This window comes from Sinohyriopsis cumingii, unplaced genomic scaffold, assembly GCF_028554795.1.
Source record: "Sinohyriopsis cumingii isolate HCF-2022 unplaced genomic scaffold, ASM2855479v2 utg001306l, whole genome shotgun sequence".
Taxonomy (NCBI): Eukaryota; Metazoa; Mollusca; class Bivalvia; order Unionida; family Unionidae; genus Sinohyriopsis; species Sinohyriopsis cumingii.
The window spans coordinates 627,149-649,258 of NW_028315980.1; the positions used below are offsets into that span (position 1 = coordinate 627,149).

A 22,110-nucleotide genomic window follows, 5' to 3' on the forward strand; every position below is an offset into this window, starting at 1 on the left:
ATGTTATTTAAAAAAACTTCCTACAACATACTCACAACATATAAAACCTATATGCAAATCTGATGAAAGCTGCTTGTGTTTCTGAAACACATATTCCATACTGGTGGCAAGAATGTCCAAATCTACATTACAAAAATGAAAACATTACCATCCATCTAGGAGTTGCAAATGTATGAAATCCTCTTGTTGGGTAGTTTTACTAACAGGCTTTACAGCAGGGCCTTCCATTAGATTTAAATGTGGCAGGTAAGTTGACAAAGTAGGGTGGGGGGTTGGGGGGACCTACCCCAATGGGGATAATTCATTTTTTTTTTAAAGTAGCATGGTGTAAAGTAAAAGTAGATGGGCTGATAAGGAATCCACTGAATTTACAGACTAAAGGTTCAGACATTTGTTTTTAAGAGAAAAATGAAAGAAGGAAACAATACAACAGATATTTTAATATGACTTTAATGTTTATTTTCTAGATTTAATTAAGATTATGAATCAGAATCAGTCTCCAACTCCACTGTAAAGTTTATCTATTACTTCTTCTGCTCAGGCACCTGCAAATTAAAACAAAATTGTAATGCTTAAATAAAGTCATATCATCTCAGCACTAGTTACATATGCAGAAGTCATGTTAATCAGCATTATAAAAATGTATGAAATTTTCTTCACTGCACTTGTGCTTCCCTTACTATCGTTAAGCCATGATACAAGATAACTTTGCACTTACTTGTCATTTCTGGCAAGTGGATGGTGCAATCAATTTGCACAAAGATGAATTTATTTCATCCAAATATTTCATGTGAATAAAAATTCCAAATGGAGGCACTTGTCCGATCAGACAAGATATATGCATATTGTAGTTAGCTGGACTCTAGCTCTGATAGTCCTGGGCAATAGGATAAGCTGATTTTGTTATCAGTTTAGAAATGCATCCGCTTTGCAAATACTATGCTTTAAAAGACGAAACTGAATCCAATATTGATGAAATAAGAGTCATTTGGATTACCTTGTTTTTTATCATTCTGCGTTGGTTGGGTGCATATTTGAGGGTCTCTGATATGGTCTCTTCCATTCCATTTGCCTTTGCTTTGCCATTAGTTTTCAAGCAGGCTTCTGCATGAGTAATACAATGTTTTAAAATAAGTTTCACAACAAAGGATGCATTGCATTTTTCTAAATGCCAGCAATAATCAATGGAATATTTTTAAAACATGTACTTTGAAATGTGTCTCAAGTTACTTTATCAATTCATTTAAAAATCTCTGGCAAGTCACATGAAAAACACAATTTAAATCAAGCCATACTTACTTATCAAAGACTTTCTCATTCACATCCTTTACCTCACACAATAAATATCAGCAACACCAACATTAAATTCACACAATCAGTACAAAACCTAGGTGTTACTCTGGACAGTACTCTCACATTGCACCAACATGTCATGAACATATGCAAGGCTGCGTATCTTGAGCTGAGACGCATCAGCTCCATTCTCAGATATCTTTTAGTTGATGCCACTAAAACACTTGTGTGTTCATTACTGCTTTCAAGACTGGACTATGGTAACTCAATTCTGTCTGGTTCATCTTAATATCTACTGCAGAGACTTCAAAAAGTTCAAAACATAGCTGCTTGGATCATACTTAGAGTACCACAATCAGAGCACACCTCCCCGCTGCTCTGTACCCAACACTGGCTATCCATTCGATCCAGAATCAAACACAACATTAGTTCTCTGTGCTACGTTTCACTGACAGACTCTAGTCCAACATACCTATCCGACCTCACCTATGTGTACACACAAGCAAGATACTTACACTCCTCTTCCGACAATCATATACTCATTATTCTCACTATGAAAACAAAGTCACATGGACAGCATTCTTTTGCATACCAGGGCCCAGCAACATGGAATGAATTGCCCACTGAACTTAGACACAAAGACGCAGTGATCCCATTCAAGAGTGCTCTCAAAACTACTTATTCTGACTACAAAAACAAACTTAATGACTTAATAATGTTAACTACCTTAAATATTCTCAGCATGTTTTTTATGTTTTCTAATTTCACGGTGTTTGTTTTTGTAATCATATCATTGTGTATGTTTTTATGTTGTCTAATGTTGCAAAGCGCTTAGAGCTTCTAAAGATTAGGCGCTATACAAAGTCCTCATTATTATTATTATTATATTTAGCTTGGATGAATATTTTTTAAATCAGTGGCCATAACTAAAAAATAGGATTTTGTTTTATGATCATAAAAGTATGTTGGACACCATCCATGATGTACAATGCTGTCTGACATTTCTATGCACCTAAGGTTTCCATCTCAAATATTAAAGCAAAATGCATACCGAATTTGACAGATTGATGAAAATAAAAAAAAGCAATGCTTACCATTTGAAAAGAGGCAATTGTCACTAGAATATTCTATTCAAAATGATATTAATTTTGGACACAGGGGATACCACCCCCATGTTTTCCTGACTCGTGATATGTCGGCCTATTCTGTGCACAGCTTTAAAAGATGTAATGTTTATCCATCGAGCTATAGAAATGAAATACATTTACTGTAGACTGTTTCTGTCAGCAGTTAAGTTGAGTAATTAGGTCAGGTTTATAGCTAGTTTACAAAATTCAATGTAGAATGCCAATAAATGACAAGATATATTTTTGCAAACTAAAGTGATCTTGAAAAAAGATTAGTAAAGTTTAACATTTTATAAAAAATAAGCTATTATGTGGAAAAGAAACAACAATGAAATAGGATGCAATGTGTTTACGTCTAGTTTTGGAAGGTACCGTCTCTAAGGTACCGTCATAATTGTACCGTAGTTTAATGGGTGGAAAGGCCATTGAAAGGTAAGGGCAGCGCGGAGACCATCGAGTATGTTCCAGAATAGCTGAATCTTTGTAGATACATAGATCCATTCGTAACTTCAGTCCGCAAGCGAAACACTGTACTTCGTATCCCAATCCTGACTCAGGTCCGAAGTAGACAAATCCTGTTCTAGCTAAAACATACGAAGAAGGTAATCCTTCCCTATCCGTAGGCCATTTTTGAAACGTGTCCAATCGACGGGCACAATCACAATAGTCAGGTAAGAAGACTGGAAAATGGTAGGGTTTGAACTTGGAGTTCTCACTGGATTTCTCACTCGATTCTTGCTGCGGCGAAGTCATCCTTCTGGTGGGTGGCTATCCTCTTACAACCAATGTTTTATACCGACATGTCCATACGGCAAAGTAAAGTGGGTGGGAAGCCGCACTCGCTTCTGCTACACGATTTGATAGACTTTTTCCAAGGGTCGACTGACGATGTGGTGTGTGGGTAAACGTACAATCTTGTTGGGTTGATAGGTGGTCACTTTCTCTAGACTGCAAGGCTTCTTTCAATATGCCAAAGTTGACCACTCGACTGGTACGATAATTAAGAGTAAGTCCTTTCACTTTACACTTCGTGTGCACTTCTTGTTTGTCCCAGTATTCGTAGCCGTAATTTTTGGGACCACCACTAACGAAACTTAGAATCTTGTCATCGGGGTGCTTGTCTGTCCAGGCTCCTAAACGGTCTCCTTCGATGTCAGGGTGCTGTTGACTCGGGTGATCGATATAAATGCAACTGTCCATGTCAAAGTACAAGACACGTTCCCCTAACAGTTCTAAAGCTTCGTACAATTTTAAGCGAGCATGAGCTGTCATGTAAGCTGCAATGATGACATTTCCAAAGGGGTCATCTTCTACAAAGTTCAGATCTTCTTCGTAATTCACCAAGATCAAATCCTCACGAACGACGTCCACGTGTTTCATGAATTTGGCTTTGTCGTGAATCATCTGAAAGTAGCGGGAAGGTTCGGTCAAATACTCCGTCTTGGGTAAACACGGTCATTGTGCCATTTTACCCCACAAGCAATTTAACATCACTTTGGCAAACGATCGCCTGCCTTCGTTTTTCTCAATGTGATCTAAAGTAATGCCTTCTTGTGCCCAGAATTTCTCTCTGAATGTCTTTTGGTCTTCGGGAGTGTGACACCAGGACAGATAGCCACTGGCTTCTTGCTCAGTTTCAAAAAGGCATCCACGTAGTCTGCGAAAATGCCTTTCTGCGTGGGGTCACCCTTGTGGAATTATTGTGTCTTGGGAAAGTGGCAAATTTCGTACACTTCTAACAGTTGGTATCCCATGTTAAGAGCTTTGAACAATTCTACGCTGACCCATGTCCCCGTCAAGGCCCGTTCTTCCTGGGTGTGATGACAAGGTTGATCTTGGTTGCACGTTTCAGCACAAGTACGGCACAAAGGAAACATAAGTTTGCCTTGGCAATGGCGAGGTAAGACGGGATGGTATAGGTTCGTGGGAGGCAAAACTTTGCACTTGATCAAGCCTTCGTATTGTCGAATGTTTTTTAGGTCGATGTGTTCGGTGAACAATTGTGGGTGCCCTGCAGGAAAGCAACAACATTTGCACACGTAGGGATACAGTGAACACACGTCCAAGTATTTGATTTCTTCTCCTTTCTCTTCGTCAGCTTGGTACAGCAAACAGGTGGCATTGGTCCTTCCTCCGTACAAACTATTACTTGGGTTCAGGGGGTCCATGAACTGGTAACTTTCCATGAGGCGTTTAAACTCGGGATCGGTGTTCAAATGGTGATTGTATTTGTGTTCCCACATTTCCACCACTTGGTATCCTTCCTGTTCTAACTTTAGGCGTGGCTGACAAATGGCCTGGTACAAGTCTTCCATGGTTCGTTGTAAGAACTGATTTTTAGTGCCGCGGTCAGGGTAACAGACGGGACATCCGTGAAATAAGCAACCGTTAAACTCGTACATGATCTTGGGGTTTTCTAAGTCCCAGCCATTGACCGAATGCATTCCGATGATCTTTCGCCCTGTCCGTTGCGGGCATGCTGAATCTATTTGTCTTCCTTGTCGCACAAGTAATGCAACCAGCATGGGGCTTTGACCGAGTATTGATGTTTGACATAGTTGGTCGTTTGAGGACTGATGACAGCCACAGTGTTTTCAAGCATGAATCGTTGTCGGTAGACTAAGGAACACGCTTTGGCAATGGTGCAAGCCTCTTTTAAATGATCAATCCCTCCGTGTTCCATGAACAGTTCTCAAAATTTTCCACAGCATCGCCGTAAAATGTCCATGTCGGAACGACGATACTTTAGCATTTCTTCCTGAAAGTCGAAAGGGTCGGAGGCGTGAGCCTGGTACCAAGCGTAGAAAGTTTCTCGTTCGGTACGCATGTTGTCAGGGTCGTAATAGTGAGCCTGAGGCAAATGGGGTAGAACGGCATGTTGATTGGCTTGTATTGAAAAAGTGTGGAAAGTACCCTTTAGCCATTTCTGTCATTCCAAACATTTTAGGCATTCGACTCAAAGGCATGGCTAAGTAGCTCATCGAATCTTTAAACTGCACTTGTCCCACTTGCATGAAAATGATTTTGGCTCCGTTCAAAGTGATTTTAGGACGCTCGATGCCACGTTCCGTATAACATCTCAAAAGAAACTGTCCATCGTATCCGGAGAAATTGTGAGCCATCACCGTGGCATGGTGATGACAATCTCCATAATAATGTTCGATGTCCTCTTGGCTCCACGTCTTGTCGATGGGGTCTAAGACCCATTGTGTGAAATCGGCTAGTGTGTTCGGTCCTTGAAAGATTTTTTCACGCCCTCCAGGAATCTTACTGCAGTGAGGGCAATAACTCAAGATAGGTTCTTGAATCACTTCTCGCACGCTCGATGAGCCACGCAGAAATTAGGAATGTGAATACTGGTCTCTTGCATGCATTCAAAATCGAAAAAGATGAAATTGCCTTTCTTCTTCTTGTGACCATCCTCTTTCTCTGGTTGGGATTGGTATTTTTGTATGTAGCATTGGTGTTCCAAGTCCACAATGCAGTGACAAATGTGACATTTTTTCTTTCCTGAACATACGTGTGCCTTGGTACTGTTGATACATAGACCTTGTCCACACATTGGGCACAATCTCAGGAGTTGACAAGCACATTTCTTCTGTGAACCTTGCATCTTCAGATGTTGTTGGTAACAGGCAGGGCTGACAAATGTGCGCAGACAAGCAGGACAATGCACTGGTTCTTGCCCTTCGCTCAGACAGGGTTGAGAGGCCAAACATCCTGAGCATTTCGATCCACAATGTTTGTGTTGCTCTCGATTATTATAACCATCATAAGTCACATTTCTCACAGTAATATTTGTATCCCAGGAATCCAGTGATAGTGGTAATGGTATCGAAATGGTCATCGTGATGATAGAGGTGAATGTATTTTCCATCCTTAAAGTCTTTCCCTCGAAACAACAGAGACCCGCGCACTTCTTGAGGGTACACTTTCAAGGTGTATCGTGGAGGTAGGGCATCTTGCAATTTTTGCATCTCAGGAATGCCACAGGATGTGTCTTTGGACAGGCATGCTTGTTGTAACAGAAGTTCTGCTTCATTTCGTTGTTTGGCTCGGTTCGATTTTCGAATGTTCTCCCAGGCTCTTTTCCATTCTACCGTGTCGTTCTTGTCGGCATAGGTTCATCCCACCACGATGGCTCGGGCTAAACACATGTGGTCTTGAAAATTGTTAATTTGGACAAGACTTGTTTTGGTAATGCGAAGGTTGTTGACCAATAAGGTCTTTCTGCATTGTCCGGTCCCTTGAGGAGGAGAGACGTGGGTCATGTCCAGTGTGGCTTTTCCATCGGTGATGTCAAACTGGTCATTAGATTGTTGCACGTGTTGAATCTTGTCCATGACTTTGGAAGTGGTCAATTCTGCAGGGCTGCTAAACTCGATCCAAACAGGGGATTTCAAGCCGTCATGTTGTATGGAAAGTCTCAAGCGATCATCTTCTTTGGGTTGACATTGTCGCTTGAGTGTGGTGAGCAAAGAATCCCACATGTCGGTGATGAACCCTTTTGCTTTCTCTAACAGTACTTCAGACTTGAAATCTTTAAACTTCACTGTGTATTTGTAAGCCGTAGTTCTAAATTTTCTAGAGGGACGCTTTTCCGTCTCTCGAATGTCATAGTACTTTTCAGGGTTGACTAAGGGTGGTAAACTTTGTTTAGAGGGTTTGGATTCTGGTTCACTCATGTCCTCTTCAAAATCACTGGCATGAATTTGTGCCAAGACTTCAGCCCTAGTACGAGGCGATAGATCACGTTTCTGCCTCTTACTTTCTTCTTCTTTCTTCTCAAATGAATTGGATCATTTCATCTCGATAGCAAAAAGTCAAATGACTAAAGTTTAAACACCATGGATTAATTTATAGTCATAGCAGACCAGTGTATATAAAGGGTATGTGTCTTGTCCTTTCACTATTCATTTCACTCTCAAACTGAGCACAACAATGGAAGAGACTACCAAGATCGAACGTTTCATCAGAGCTTTGCGAGGGGTCATTAGAAAATTCTCTTCAAACCAGCCGAGGGACTACTCTCCTTCCTTTCAAGATAAAAGTCAAGATACTTGCTATATCTGTCAGAAGAAAGGGCATTGGTCTTCAGAGTGTCCAGACCGTCAAAAAAGAAAAAAAAGGGGTGAGAAGAGACAAAAGTCAAGATACCTGTTATTATTGTCAAGAAAAAGGACATTGGTGCCCAAAAAAGAAACAAGAGGAGTCAGAAGAAGAGAGGGATTCTTCAGAGGAAGAGGAAGAAGAAGAGGAAGAAAACAGACAGGTGAAGAAAAAGAAACAGGAGAAGAAAAGAAGGGAAGAAAGTGAGGAGGAAGAGGAGGAAAAGACTATGACGGTGAAGAAATTAAAAAAACAGAGAGTGAACAATGAGACAGAATAAGTCTATGAACTTTTTAAAGTGCTCTGTTGTGAATTGTGAATTGTAAATATTTATAAAAGAATAAATTAATTATAAAAGGTAAGTGTCTTTGGGTTTTGATTGTAAAATAAGAACCTACACTCACACACACTCATACACAGACAGGTACTATTGGGTAAAATGGTTTTTATTAGTTATTGGCAATTGAAAGCCTATCTCTTTTCGAGAGACGTGGATGGCCCTGAAAAGGGCCTTTTTTGGTGTAAGGGGTGAGTTTAAACAATCAACTTTAACTGTCTTAAGCCTTTGCCATGGCCAAGGCCTACTTCTGGACTGCGTACTGTTGATGATGATTTCGTTGAAATCACTAAGGATGGTGCAGTAGGCGTAGTCACAGGGTTGGAGTGTTTAGCTTGGGAAGGTCGTATTCTCTTCGGCTGTAATAAAGAAGTCTGATACATCTGTTTCAGACTTCTTAACTAAAATGTCTAACAGTACCGTGACCGTTTGATTTTGACACCCTTGTTTCTTTGCTGCTGCGTCTTCTTCTTCTTGTTTTTTTCTTACCTCTTCTTCTTGCTGCTGTTGCTGTAGGAGAAAAGCTTGTTCCGCTTCCTTTTGCTGTTGTATAAATTTCTCCAATTCTTCTTTCTGTCTCTGTCTAAAATTTTCCATGTGCGGTAATGAAGGAGAAGGTGACGAAGGTTCAGGAACAAATTCTTGCAAGGTAAAAAAATCCACAAAATCCCAATTCACCTCTTCTGAAAGTAAGTCTGGGTTCCCTTGGGTAGTCTCCACCATCAGTGCACCCAAACTGATCGTTTTCTGAGTTTCCGTCATGTTGAAAAACTGTCGCTTAGATTGACTACGCACAGGCGCTAGCGAATCTATATAGACAATGTGACGTCACAGACTGCTCTCTTCGGATTGGACGTGGGCTGACTGAATTTTGTAACGCGTGTTTGGATTGGTCAACAAACTCAATCCGTTTCAATCCTTCCTCCCCCTATAAATAAGTACAGTTCACTGCATTCCTTCACCTGTTACTCAGCACCCCAACATGTGGACCGATGTACAATCTTCAACGCTTGTGTCTTCGATGATGTTCCGGACGGACATATCAATGTATGTCCGATCCAACTGGACAGTTATCCACAGGACAGACACCAGCCTGTGGATGCGAAGAATCTTATGTGGAGCATCAAGGATGCCTCAAAAGAGTCTTAATCTATGGTCCTGCAGTCAGGCACAGCCTAAGGTCAAGAAGAAGATGTCACAGATGCCCTTTATGTTAAGGGTATATTAACATAAAACCAAAGGCCCTTTTCAGGGCCATTCCTATCTCTCGAAAAGATCTTGACTTTCAATTGCCTACCCCTTTTTTTATTTTTTTGTTTAAAAAAATAATAAAAAAATAGAGACCCCTCCCTGTTTCAATTTTCGCCTGTTCCATTTTCATAGACCCATCAGGTCGGGACCTTATTAAAATAGGGTCCCGACCCTGTTCCATTTCCCCTAGTCCCAAGACAGTCCCACGATTTATTCCCCATGTTCAATTTCCCTTGTCCCTAGAGTGAATAGTTTTTTTTCTTTCTCCCATGTTAAATTCCCCTTGTCCCTAGAATGGATATTTTTTTTTTCCTCCCATGTTAAATTACATAGTCCCCAGAGTGGATATACCCTTTTTAACATGGAAGTTCCCTAGTCCCTAGACCGTCCCTATTCACTACTACCATTGTCATTACCAGCCTGAAACCCAATTTAATGCCATTTGTATAAATTCATTTCAAATAAATATTATGATATAGCTGAAGTGTAAAGTCAAGCAAGTATTCTGTTTGCAGATTTTACATTTTAGATATTATAATAAAGTCATATTTTCTCTTGTTTAGTAAACTTTATTGCAACTGGTTCCAAAATAGTAAATCTTATTTAATGTTCATTCACCAGAATAGGTATTAATACAATCCCGAATTAACTGTATGGTACTAAAATATACCCTGATCTTGTGTGAGATTGTAATATACAGAACTATACCTCAAGACAACAATAATATATTGAATTTATATTGTATCAAGACTGTCATGGTTATGAACTCCAACTTTATTCAGGTTTTTTCATAATAAATGATCATCTTGTGCTATGGTTGAAAAGAAATCAAAGTTCAGTTTAACTCCATTCTCTCCACATTTGTAAGTTGTTAAGAGGCATACTCATCCTCAGTGTTATAGTAAAATGTAATCTTATTTGGATCAATCTTGGTGGTGTAATATATGAATGGAGAAAGAATATTATCATCCAGATTAAAATATGTTTTATTCAGACTCTACTAAAATTTTTAGTTGGATATGGGTTACGGAGCCTGATGTGTACGAACAAAGCAATGTGTACCATGACCTTTTTAATTTAACATTTTAAACTCCTGCAGAAGAAAGAGATTTTTTAGATCCATTAATCTGTATTAACAAAATCATTTCTTCAGTATGATTTTCAATTACGTAGTATTGACAAAACTCATGTTTTAAAGTTGTTGTTTTTTTGTGTTTGGTTTGGCCTTTTATGGTAAACCAACACAAGTAAGTTATTTAGTGCCAAGGCACTTTAAGTATAGTGCCTTGCCCAAGGACACACCATGGTAGCTAACCCAGGTTGGTCTGATGGTAGAATTTGAACCTACCTTATTTCACAGGTCCAGAAAGCTAACCACTGAGCCACTACAGCTCCCCATCTTATAGTGGAATGCTGGTATACTTTATGATCAAGAAGGATGGGTTGGGGTATGCATGTTGCATCTGAAAAAAGTGATGGAATTTTTGTTTACATAATATTTTAGTCATACAATATGAATCATTTTCTATAGATTTAAGATGTATCAGATCAAGTTAAGAAAAATCATATATTCTGTTTCCTGGGAATGTACTAAAATTCACTGTTATTGTTTGATTTTTTGGTAGTAAGCTTACTTGGTATTTTTTTCTTTTTAACTTGAATACCTAATTTGTTAACATCCTATTCTAAATCTTCAGAGTTCTGTCTATTAAGTGACAACTGTTGATACATGTAGGGAAGTTTTTGTTTATATCTTTTGATTTTTGTGATTCTGGAAGTTGCAGTATTTGTTGTTGTATTATAACCATTTCAGTAATTTAATGAATGCAGAGTATACTGCTCTATAAATGAAATTTAAGTGAAAATAATGTAAAAGTATGTTTCACTGCAAATATAAATTGTTTAAAATAATATATCATTTATCATATGACTATTCAATTGTGGTAACTAGTATTCCATCCAATATCTATATATTAAAATATGTCTTTTCATACAGCTGGTGATCATTTAGATACAAGTCCAATTGAACATAATCAAATTATCAATGCAGGTGTTTTTATTAGTAGTAGTATTGCAAGTATAAGTGTTAGTATTAAGATTTCATATACAGGTATGATAAGTGTATCATAATGTTTAAATGATGCTCCTTGTTACAACATAAAATATGTTCATTGAAACAAATGGTTCACTGGTAAATTGGCAGCAAAGGTCTTCACTGAATTATGTTGCATAAACTATTTTACAATAAAACATATATGATGCATCTCAATTATGATGAATGTGAGGAGGAGGATTAATAATAATGCAATTTAAGTTATCTTCATAACATAAGTTCTAGCAGATGTGTAATTTTTATGTGGTTCATCATCAGTTTGAAACTGGTCTGTGATTTCTGGATCTGGACATACCTGGTCCCCTGCTGTTGTGCTGCTATGGTCTTTACAGTTCATTAGGATATCAGTTACACTTGGTTTACATTTAGAACCCCATGGGATGGAATGCCCAGTTTGAAACTGAGAGAATGGTTAATTATCCATAATATAACTCCTGCAGTTATTATTAGGTTTGATATCAAGGTCTTTCTTTAAAAGCTTTTCAACTCAGGTTCTGTTCTACCATACAGATAAATAAAGTCAAATTCAAGGCTTTCAGATTTGTCCAGTTTGTTTCATGTGTTGCGGCAGACAGACTGTATATTGCCACTGTACCATATAAATATCAGTGCTTAGTCTGCTCTCAGTTGCTGTGGTTTGATTAGTTACAAGTGTCATCACATGTGACTAATTATTGACCAATGTAATGAAACTTGTATAATTAGAAGGCTGTATTTAAAAACTCTAAAGATCTTAAAAAGAAAATTGGATCGGGGTAAGTAAAACCTTTTACTTTGACCATTTGGCTAGAAAATAATTTTCAATAAGTTTAAATTGGATAATAGTAATATAATAATTAATTACACAAATCAGAATAAAAGCTATTTGCATATCCCCTTACAGCTGTTGCTTTTTCATAGTACTAAGTAGAATAAAGTATAGTTAAGACAGATAGCTTTAAGCTAGAATTAAACTCAAATAAATTGCAAGAAATCAAAACAAACCCAGGATTAAAACTAAAGAAATATCCCGTCATATATACCTTACATCAAATAAAGAAACTCAAGATGGATAACAACAAAATTAATGTCACATCATCAAATAGTTATCTCAGCTGCCTGGTCAACCTAAAGGCAGATAAACTAAGGCAAACTTACTCCGAAGCAGTCTCATCCCCACTAAGAGAAAAACGACAGATACAGTTCTTAACGCCAATTTTCAACTCGACCCCAACTGACTCGATGAGTAGACTCTACCTGTCACCAAGCATAAACGAGAATGTGGACAATCTACCGAGTAACCGCAAAACTACATCCGACATGAGTACCCAAACTGAGGAACAATACTCAACAAGCACAAAAACAACCCAGACCACGCTGGTTAAAAACACTAGCAGCCAGGGGACTCAAACTGAGAACCTACTAGATGAAACAGAACGCCCTCACCCTACCACAAATAAAGCAGTCACACACGACTCAACAAAAGGTAAGAATAATAGGAAAACCAAATCCCAAATACCAGTTAGAAAGAATAAGGAACACACTAACTGTCAGAATACAAGACCCAGCAAGCCGGTTATGGACAACGAAACAAAGTCAGCTAAAGAGACAAACACCAGGGGAAAAAAGACCAGTCTGCAAAATATCCAAAACAAGAAACACCCCGCTGAACTGACTCTCTTCGTCAAGGGAGTAAATTCCAAAATAACGAAGTTAGCCTTTAAAACCATAGCATGGCAATTGAACAAACATCACCAAGGAGAATTCACGCTTAAAAGCACTAGAGACGACTTGCTGATAATCAAATGCACCACTGAACAACAGATTGCCAAATATATGGAAATTGAAAGAATAGGCCAAATAAATGTTCAGGTCACTAGACACAACAGAACAAAACAACACATAGACCCAAACCCCCCAAAAACACACAACAAAGGAGTCATATACGTATCAACTCAAAATAAAACCAATGAAATAGTAGACTACATAAGGAGTAAAGGACAGGAAGTAGAGAAAGCAATCCGCCTAAAAACAAGAAGGGGAAAGGATAGCACTGCAGTGGTACTCTTTTTTAAGGGCGCCACCCCAGAAACTATCAAAATAGCCGAAAAACTCGAGGCTAAAAAAATTTTTGCTTTCAAAAACAAACCACGGTTCTGTGGCAACTGCAAAAATTGGGGGCATTACTCTAAGAGTTGCGGAAACCTATTCCGGTGCAATCAATGTGGTCTTCACCACCCAGACCGGAAAACATGTAGCGCCACCAATCAGCACTGCGCTAACTGTAGTGGTAACCACAAACCAAACCATGCAGAATGCCCCAGGGCTCTTAGAGAAGCCCTAATAGTCGAATATATGATCTCCCATGGGGTAAACTATAAGCAGGCCAAAACAAAAATCAGGATACCAAAAACAAAATAAATAGGTAGCACCCTCACTGGTAGGAAACACGCATAAAACGAAAACAACAGTAAATTAAACAAACTATTAAGACTTTTTGCACTAGAGATGGATTCCAGAGCAGAAATCAAAATATGGCAATGGAATGCACGCGGCCTTAGGGCCCACGCTGACCAACTAAATAACAAAATACTTGAACAGGAAAGAAAACCAGATGTTATATGCATACAGGACACCCATCTAAATGATACCTCACGTATCCCAAACATCATAGGCTACAACACCAAATACCTAAAGCATCGATCCCCCACAGCAAGAGGAGGGGGGTTAGCAACCTTTGTTAGAGATGGAATTACATCAGAAATGCATAAATTAACAGATAGTAGACCGCCCAATGACTTCGAAATACAGATAGTCAAAATAACCGCTCAAACTAAGCAGGTACTAATCGTTAACCTCTATGAAACAAATGAGCAGCGCAATTTAAGTGCAGACGAAACAATCAAAATGATTAAAGACTGTGGAGAATGGGTGGTAATATGCGGGGACTTCAATGCGCACAATGAACTATGGGGGAGTCAAAAGACGGACATTAAAGGAAAAATTGTAGAAAAATGGGCACAAAAATGCAACTTAGTTTTTCTAAACAACGGAATGCACACCCGGATAGATGACAGAACAGGCCACACATCAGCAATAGACCTATCTCTATGCACACCAAGATTAGCAGGCATTTCTGATTGGCAAGTTGATGAAAGCGACCCTATGGGAAGTGACCATTACCTTATAAATATAGAAATACAAATTAGAATACCTCAAAATAAAGCGTCCTTCACACCAAGATGGAAATACGAACAGGCCAACTGGATTAGGTTCAAACAGATAGGTGACTCAATCGACCCAGAAACCATATATCACCGGGACATTGACACCTTTAATGACAAATTAATAGAAACCATTAACACAATGGCCCAAGAAACAATTCCTAAAACTAAAGGAGTAGCACCCAAACCCACGGTGCCCTGGTGGAATAATGAATGTAAAATAGCAATTAAAGAGAAAAAAAGAGCTCTAAACAAATTCAAAAGAACTAAAAATAATAGGGACTTTAACTACTACAAGGAAAAGGAAAAAACTGCCAAACAAACTATTATGATAGCTAAACAAAACTCATGGAGAGAATTCTGCTCAAAACTAGATATTAACACAAAATCGAAGGAGGTGTGGCAAAGAATTAAAAAAATGAGAGGCAAAACTAAATCAATAACCCCCAACATACCTGGACAAAACAACAAACATAAGGCAGAATTATTCGCAAACTATTTCGCCAACATGTGTAGCAATACCAACTTAGAGGATAAGTTTAAAAATCATAAAAGGCAATTTGAGGAAAGCAACTCTGACAACATAAAGGAAGCAGGAAATAATGACGGCCCACTAAACCTTCCGTTTACAGAAGCCGAATGGAGAAAGGCCCTCGCCGGCAAAAAGACCACATCCCCCGGGGAGGATACTTTGGGGTATGAAATGTACAAGAACCTACCCAAAAAACTTGTCACAATTGCACTTAACCTCATTAATAAAATATGGGAAACCGGTACCATACCTATAAGATGGAAAAAGGCAGTAGTGGTCCCGATTCTTAAGCCTGGAAAACCCTCAAGCGATATAAAATCATACAGGCCCATATCACTAACAGACAATATATGTAAAATAATGGAAACTATGGTAAACAACAGGCTGAAATACCATTTAGAAAGCAAAGGACTACTAGCTAATACACAGAGCGGGTTTCGCAACTACCGAAGCACAATAGACCAACTCATGAGACTAGAAACCGCTGTCAAATTAGCATCTAGAGAAAAATTTTAAAAATCCAGATATGTTACAGCCATCTTCTTAGACATGGAAAAAGCATATGATCTAATGTGGACTAAGGGACTGATAAGTAAACTTAAACCATACGGAATAACTGGCAATATGTACAAATTTATTGCTAACTTCCTAACCGATAGAAAGATACAAGTCAGACTAGGACAAGACTACTCCGAACGATACAAACTGGAAAATGGCATGCCACAATGAAGCGTAATCAGCCCAACTTTATTTAATATAATGATAAACGACCTGGAAACAGCGGTAAAACCCAACCACCTTGACTTATCCCAATTCGCCGATGACAGCGCCGTATGGAAAACTGGCAACCCGGCCAGCAGAGAAACGACCAAGCACTTACAAAAAGGACTAAACGATATAGGAAATTGGACAGATAAATGGGGATTTAAATTGTCACCTCTAAAAACAGTAGGCATAGTTTTCAATCCGGGAGGTGGCCACCCCCCACCCACTCCAAACTTAACCCTAAAGGGGGTACCCATCAAATTCGAAAAACAAGCGACACTCCTAGGTATGGTATTCGACCACGAACTCACGTGGGCAGCTCATATCCAAGAACTCGTAACGAAGTGCAAACGAGACATCAACCTCCACAGAAACCTCAGAGGGGTGAATTGGGGGGTTGATCAAAAAACACTCGTTACCCTATATAGAGCACTTATAAGAGCAAAATTGGACTACGGTTGCCAGGTATATGGAGCGGCGAACGCCACGTTACTAAAGAAACTAGACACAGTCCAATCAAAAGCGCTAAGGGTATGCACCGGCGTCCTAAATGGTACCCCCACACAAGATATCTTAATAATAGTAGGAGAACCCCCGCTAGACCTAAGGCGGAAGGAATTGATGCTGCGATACTCGACTCGAATATCAATACACCAACCCAACCACCTCACGCTACAAGCCCTCTTAGCATGCGACAAACCATTCAATACAAAAGGAAAAAATAAAAAAATACCTAGTGGGAAAATAATTATAGAATTAAAAAGGAAATTTCAAATCGCAAATATCAACCCAGAAAAAATAAGGTACTACCCAGACCCCCCGTGGACCTGTCCCACACCACAAATAGATCTTAGCTTACGTAAACTAGGACAAAAACAAAATGACCCGATAGGACTAAGAGCATCAATACTAACGTACACTGACAACAAATACGAGACATACACGCAAATCTTCGCAGATGGATCAAAAACCAAAAATCCAAATAAAACTGCAGCAGGGATAGTGATCCCAAAATTAGATGTCGCCGTTGGAAAAAGACTCCCAGACCAATGCGCTATATACACGGTAGAATTCATGGCAATACTAATGGCATTAACATACGTCAAAACATACCCCACAACTAAGGCAGTCATTCTAAGCGACTCTTACAGTGTACTACAATCGTTAGCAACGGACCAATCCAAGAGCAGACCTAATATGATTAATCATGCAAGATCGCTACTTAAAGAGATTGAAAAAAACAACAAACACGTTGAATTCGTATGGATACCCTCTCACATCCATAATCCCAGGCAATGACAAAGCAGATGCAGAAGCAAAAAACGCCACAAACGAACCAAAAGCCCAAAATATAGCATACAGCGTCACTGAAATCAATAACATGGGACAAGATCAATGACATGTGGCAAGAGCTATGGGAAAAATCGGATGCAAACAGTCTAATACACACGATGATGAAAAAAGTAAGTAGAAAAGTCGAAAGTCCGACCTTCAAAAATCCATACGATATAACAATAATAAATAGAATAAGAACAGGTAAAACACTATTGGCAGGATGCGCAGGGAAACACATAAAAAGGGGACCAACCGAAAACTGCCCCTACTGCCCAACTCCAGAAACAATTGCACACTTAATAAATATATGCCCCAAATACAACCAGGAAAGGGCCGAACTAAAATCTCAACAGGAACAAATAGGAGAACGGTGGACATACCCGGAGTTACTTGTGGCAAAAAACAATAACATAGGAATGACCTATAATAACATCATGACATTCATTAACAAAATAGGCAAAAGGGGACAAATCTAAACCGAATGAAGGGTTGGGTATAAAGAGAGACCATGTAAAGAAATTAAAACCAATAAACCTAAAAGGTCGAACCAAAAAAGAAAAAAAACAATCAAAATATTACAAATCTCTGTTTGGGAATTGTGACGGCCGGCTCGGGCTAGTGGGTTCACAGACTGACACCGCCGCTCATAACCCGAACAATAAAAACCAGATAAGGACGAATATTACAAAATCACTGTTTTGGAATTATAATGGCATGCTAGGCCCCGTAGGTTCAAAAAAAAAAAAAAAAAATATAAAAAAATAAAAATAAAAAAAATATACATTAAAATAAATCACAAATAGCTAAGCTAAACAAAAATAACAGGTAAATAGCCAAGTGGTCAAAGCGAAGGGAAACAATGGCAATCAAACCACCTCCCTCGAAGAAAACATCTCACGGCGAACATGGCAGTATCAAAAGGACTAGAAGACCAAAACAGAAACGGACACGGGATAAGGCAGAAAGAGCTGAAATAAAGAAGAGCAGGAAAAGGCACAGAATGAAGTTAAACGTCCTAAGGCAGTAAAAGAAGAAAGAACAGGACACTTGCAGACCTTGGGGAATGAAGGCAGAAACAATGAAAAGAGTATGCCTCAAATAATCAAACCACCCCCACCCCCCAGTATGAAAAGAATTGCCTTCCCGAAATCAAACAAAAGAAAAAAGACCACCCCCCCCCCACATCTACTTATAAGTGTGAATGAGAAAGTGAGCGTGAATGTCTGTTGTCGGGATATGTGGGAAAAGCAGAAAAACGAACAAAAATGTCTATAGCCATCACACAAATATAGCATACACACTCCCTACCCACCTTTTTTTTCTTTTCTTTTCTTTTTTTTTTTCTTTTTTACAAACAAATTTTACTACATAGGGCTTTCATTCTGACCCACGAAAGCCCTCTTTTGACCAACAACTTACTGGCCCTGAAACACACTGATTGGTTTAAAGCCACACGTACGAAATACTTAACCAAATTGAGATCTCCAAAACAAAATAAAGGGCTACTAAAAGCCTACTAGATGTGAAAAAATTTTCGGAAAATTCAAGTACGCAAAGTACACAAAATTTAATAGACCTTACAAAAGATAGGAAAATTCACAACTCAGGAATATCTGAAGCGTATGTGACAATCACATGTTTGGCAAGATAGTACAGGAATAGCCCAATAAATATAGGGAACTGGGCATTGATTGCAACGAAAATTTAATAATACTGCTGCTGGTGTGCTTCGGTTACTGCCTGAAATGAGAGAGGAAGGAGATGCAGGATGCAGAAACAGACCACCAACGGAGTACAACGATGGAGAAGGTTGCAGCGACGAGAGCCTGGGCGGGACCTTTTGGGGCACCTGGGCTTCGGCTTGCTTGCTTGGGGGCATTGTATAAGTTAATCGCTAAATTCAAAAAGTACACAAACGTGTACAAACTAAACAGTCGCACATACCGAAAGGTGCACGTGACTTTAATCCAATGAATGAATGAAATGTGTGCTAGAGGGTAGGGTTAGCAGTTATACTCCCAATTATGTTTGTGATGAGCAAAAGCAGCTGCACAAATTTGAGCTTTTAGTTTGGTTCTGGTAGGGTCAAAGAATGCAGGTACATTTTACATTCATTTTTTACTAGAAATAGCTATTTTCAATATTTTTCTGTGACAAGGCAACTAAAAGAATCAGTATGTGCCTTATGCATGAATAAAGTTCACTAGTACTATAACAAATTAGCATACTTTTCATCACCCCTCTACCATCAAGATTTTTTTATATTTACCTCTGTAGCAGACACAAATAAAAGTCGGCAGCTCATTTGCAGACTAAGTTACGCATATGATCTCCAATGCTCATCTAACTGTGACAGGCAGTCACCAACAAGCCAACCTATTTCCATGCCTAACTCAAAGTAAATCTGAACCACATTATAAATTTAGCTTATGTGTAAATTTATAAATGCTAGGCTTGTGATAATTAGGTTCATGCCTTCTACCTTAAAAATTAGAGGGATGTCAAAATACGAAACTATCCAGTGAGACCTATGATGTTAATTTTAATCCCTATGGGATTTGTGACATAAAAAACCCAAATGCTTTATGTATTAAAAGGTAACTAATGGGGGCAGGATCTGCAGTGAATCAATGGTTAGTATGCTAGACTCCTGATAAAAATGTTTGTGTTAAAATCCTGTTATCAAGTCAACCAGGTTACCTACTGCAATGTACCCTTGCCTTACTCCAATTCCCTCAGTACTCAGTAAACAACTAGTGTTGCTGTACATAACAAAACCAGTCCATATTGATTTTACATATTTTACTAAATCCTGACAAAAATAATTCTCTAAATAAAGAATGATTAATATGTGATGGTCTCGCATGTAATCAAACTCTTCCAAGCTTTTAATGATATGAACCGATTTATCAATGTTTATCAAATTTGCATGAAAAACTATTTCTTATTTGTCATCAAATATGTTCAATGTTTTGATCATATAAGCATTTCTGCTACATTAGATCAAAATAATCTTTTTGTCAGAAATAGAGCCCTTATAGTATTTGCAAGGTCAACCAATCAGATGCAGAATTTGAGTTTAATATGAATGAATATTTTTTTTACAAAATTGCTCTTTTGCTATATCTTGATGAGATAAATCTATTCACCAAGTCTGATGAAATTAATGAGAAATAGTTTTAAGAGCAGTAGCAAGAATGGCTAGTGAGATGTAGAACCACCACATTATATGCATAGATTTTGCTTATAGCCTCAGACATACAAGCAAATAATTAAACAAGTCAGATCTAAATTGGATCATAAACACTGTTGTGCAAATCATAAGAAACTCTGCCAATCAGATGCAAGGTCACTTCACTACCATACCTTTATCACACTCATAATAAGCATCATTGTGAAACTTGACTCTATAAGCCCAATGGCCAAGCATGATCAAACTTGAATCAGCAGTAGTGGTTATAACCTCATGTATTTGTATGCATCTTCACTTCTTCAATCTAGATCTCATTTATATAAGCATGTATTCTACGTTTAGTAAAAACTGCACTACATGTATAAATATTGCATGCGGTGGTAACATACTCAGATGAAAGATCACCTTATTATTATTAATGGTTAACACTCATCAAACTTCAAGGACAACTTAATGATTTTAGCCTATATTGTGGAAGTATGGCTTTTAGGCTGGTTAAAAAACTCAACTAATCTTATACATGATCACATGTATATACTTGGATTTTGCTCATTATTAGATTTATCCAAGATGTTGATTTAAGCCCAAAACCAAGTTTTATATAAACAAATTGATCAGAACTATGGACTCCAAAGTAGCTAATTTCTTACTGTTGAAAGACAGAAGGGGATGTGAAATAAATAACACACTCTGGACCATTACATAAACCCACTTAGCCTTTTGACCAGTTGAAATAAAATATCAACAATAATGTTAAATAAGATTGATAAATTATGTTTTCTCACATTACCTCTAGCCCTTTTCAACATGGATGGTATTTTTCTTCCACATATGTCAGCTCTTAATTAGTGGCCCTTTCCCATCATGAATGTTGTAGGTGAAACTCTCAGAATTAGGCTTTTTAATTTATATCTGTAGAAGAAAAAAACTATTGGTCTGCATATATCAATGTCACCATTTCTGTATTAGATTAAAATACCATATGTGTGTGTGTGTGTGTGTGTGTGTGTGTGTGTGTTAATTTTAGAATTTAAGCAAACTTGTCTCCATGTGTTTATTTTAAAACTGATGATGATAACACATAACAGGTTCAATGGATAAAATGTTATTTCTTACTTCTTACAACTGCTCATTATATCTGAATTTACATTCAATGTTTGTTTTAATTAACATATTTGGGATATTGGGCAAATTATTTATTTTGTAGTTTATCATTATATCATTTACCAGTCTTTTATCATTCAAATATGTAATATAGTACCATTATACTGACTTCATATTCTATATGATATCCCAGCAATACATATTAAGCAGATAAGTGCAAATAAAAATGTTCAGAATGTAAAATTTACTCCAAGCTCAAAGAAGATCAGCAAAAGATAATATCCAACAAATTACCAAACAAAAAGCGAAGTTAACGCAGTTACCTTTATTATGATGTCTCCAACACCAACGGTACTGTACAGCTACGTCTTCTGAGTTTTACCGTCATCTTGTCTTTCAAACCAGAATTAATTTCTTGAGCTCTTACAAAATGAAGAAACTTTTAAATACTATAATTTAAGCAGCTTCTTTACATGCCATCAGATAAATTATGGCACAGTGTTATGTCTGTCAGCAAAACGCAACTTCACATTTGGACGACGCGCTGTGTGGGCATCGCCGACACAGCAACTGACATGAATTCTCTATTAGCAGACAATGATTCGGAATAAATCCATCGCAAATCTAACATTCTCGATTTTTCATAGTTCCACTTTTCATTGTTGCATCTGTTTGATTGTACAATTGCTAATGATGTTCAATGAATCAACTTCAATTCATCTGCTGTCTGAAATCCCGGTTCAGTTGG

At 38.1% G+C, this 22,110-nt stretch overlaps 1 long non-coding RNA gene across 1 annotated transcript; it reads right to left on the bottom strand.

The window, feature by feature from the left end:
* Positions 1 to 1,000: 1,000 nt before the first annotated feature.
* Positions 1,001 to 21,620, bottom strand: LOC149772670 (uncharacterized). Its single transcript, XR_016417631.1, has 3 exons — positions 21,049 to 21,620; positions 10,466 to 10,580; positions 1,001 to 1,104 (listed from the first exon to the last, which is right to left on the bottom strand). It is a non-coding gene; the product is annotated as an uncharacterized LOC149772670 (long non-coding RNA).
* Positions 21,621 to 22,110: the final 490 nt, after the last annotated feature.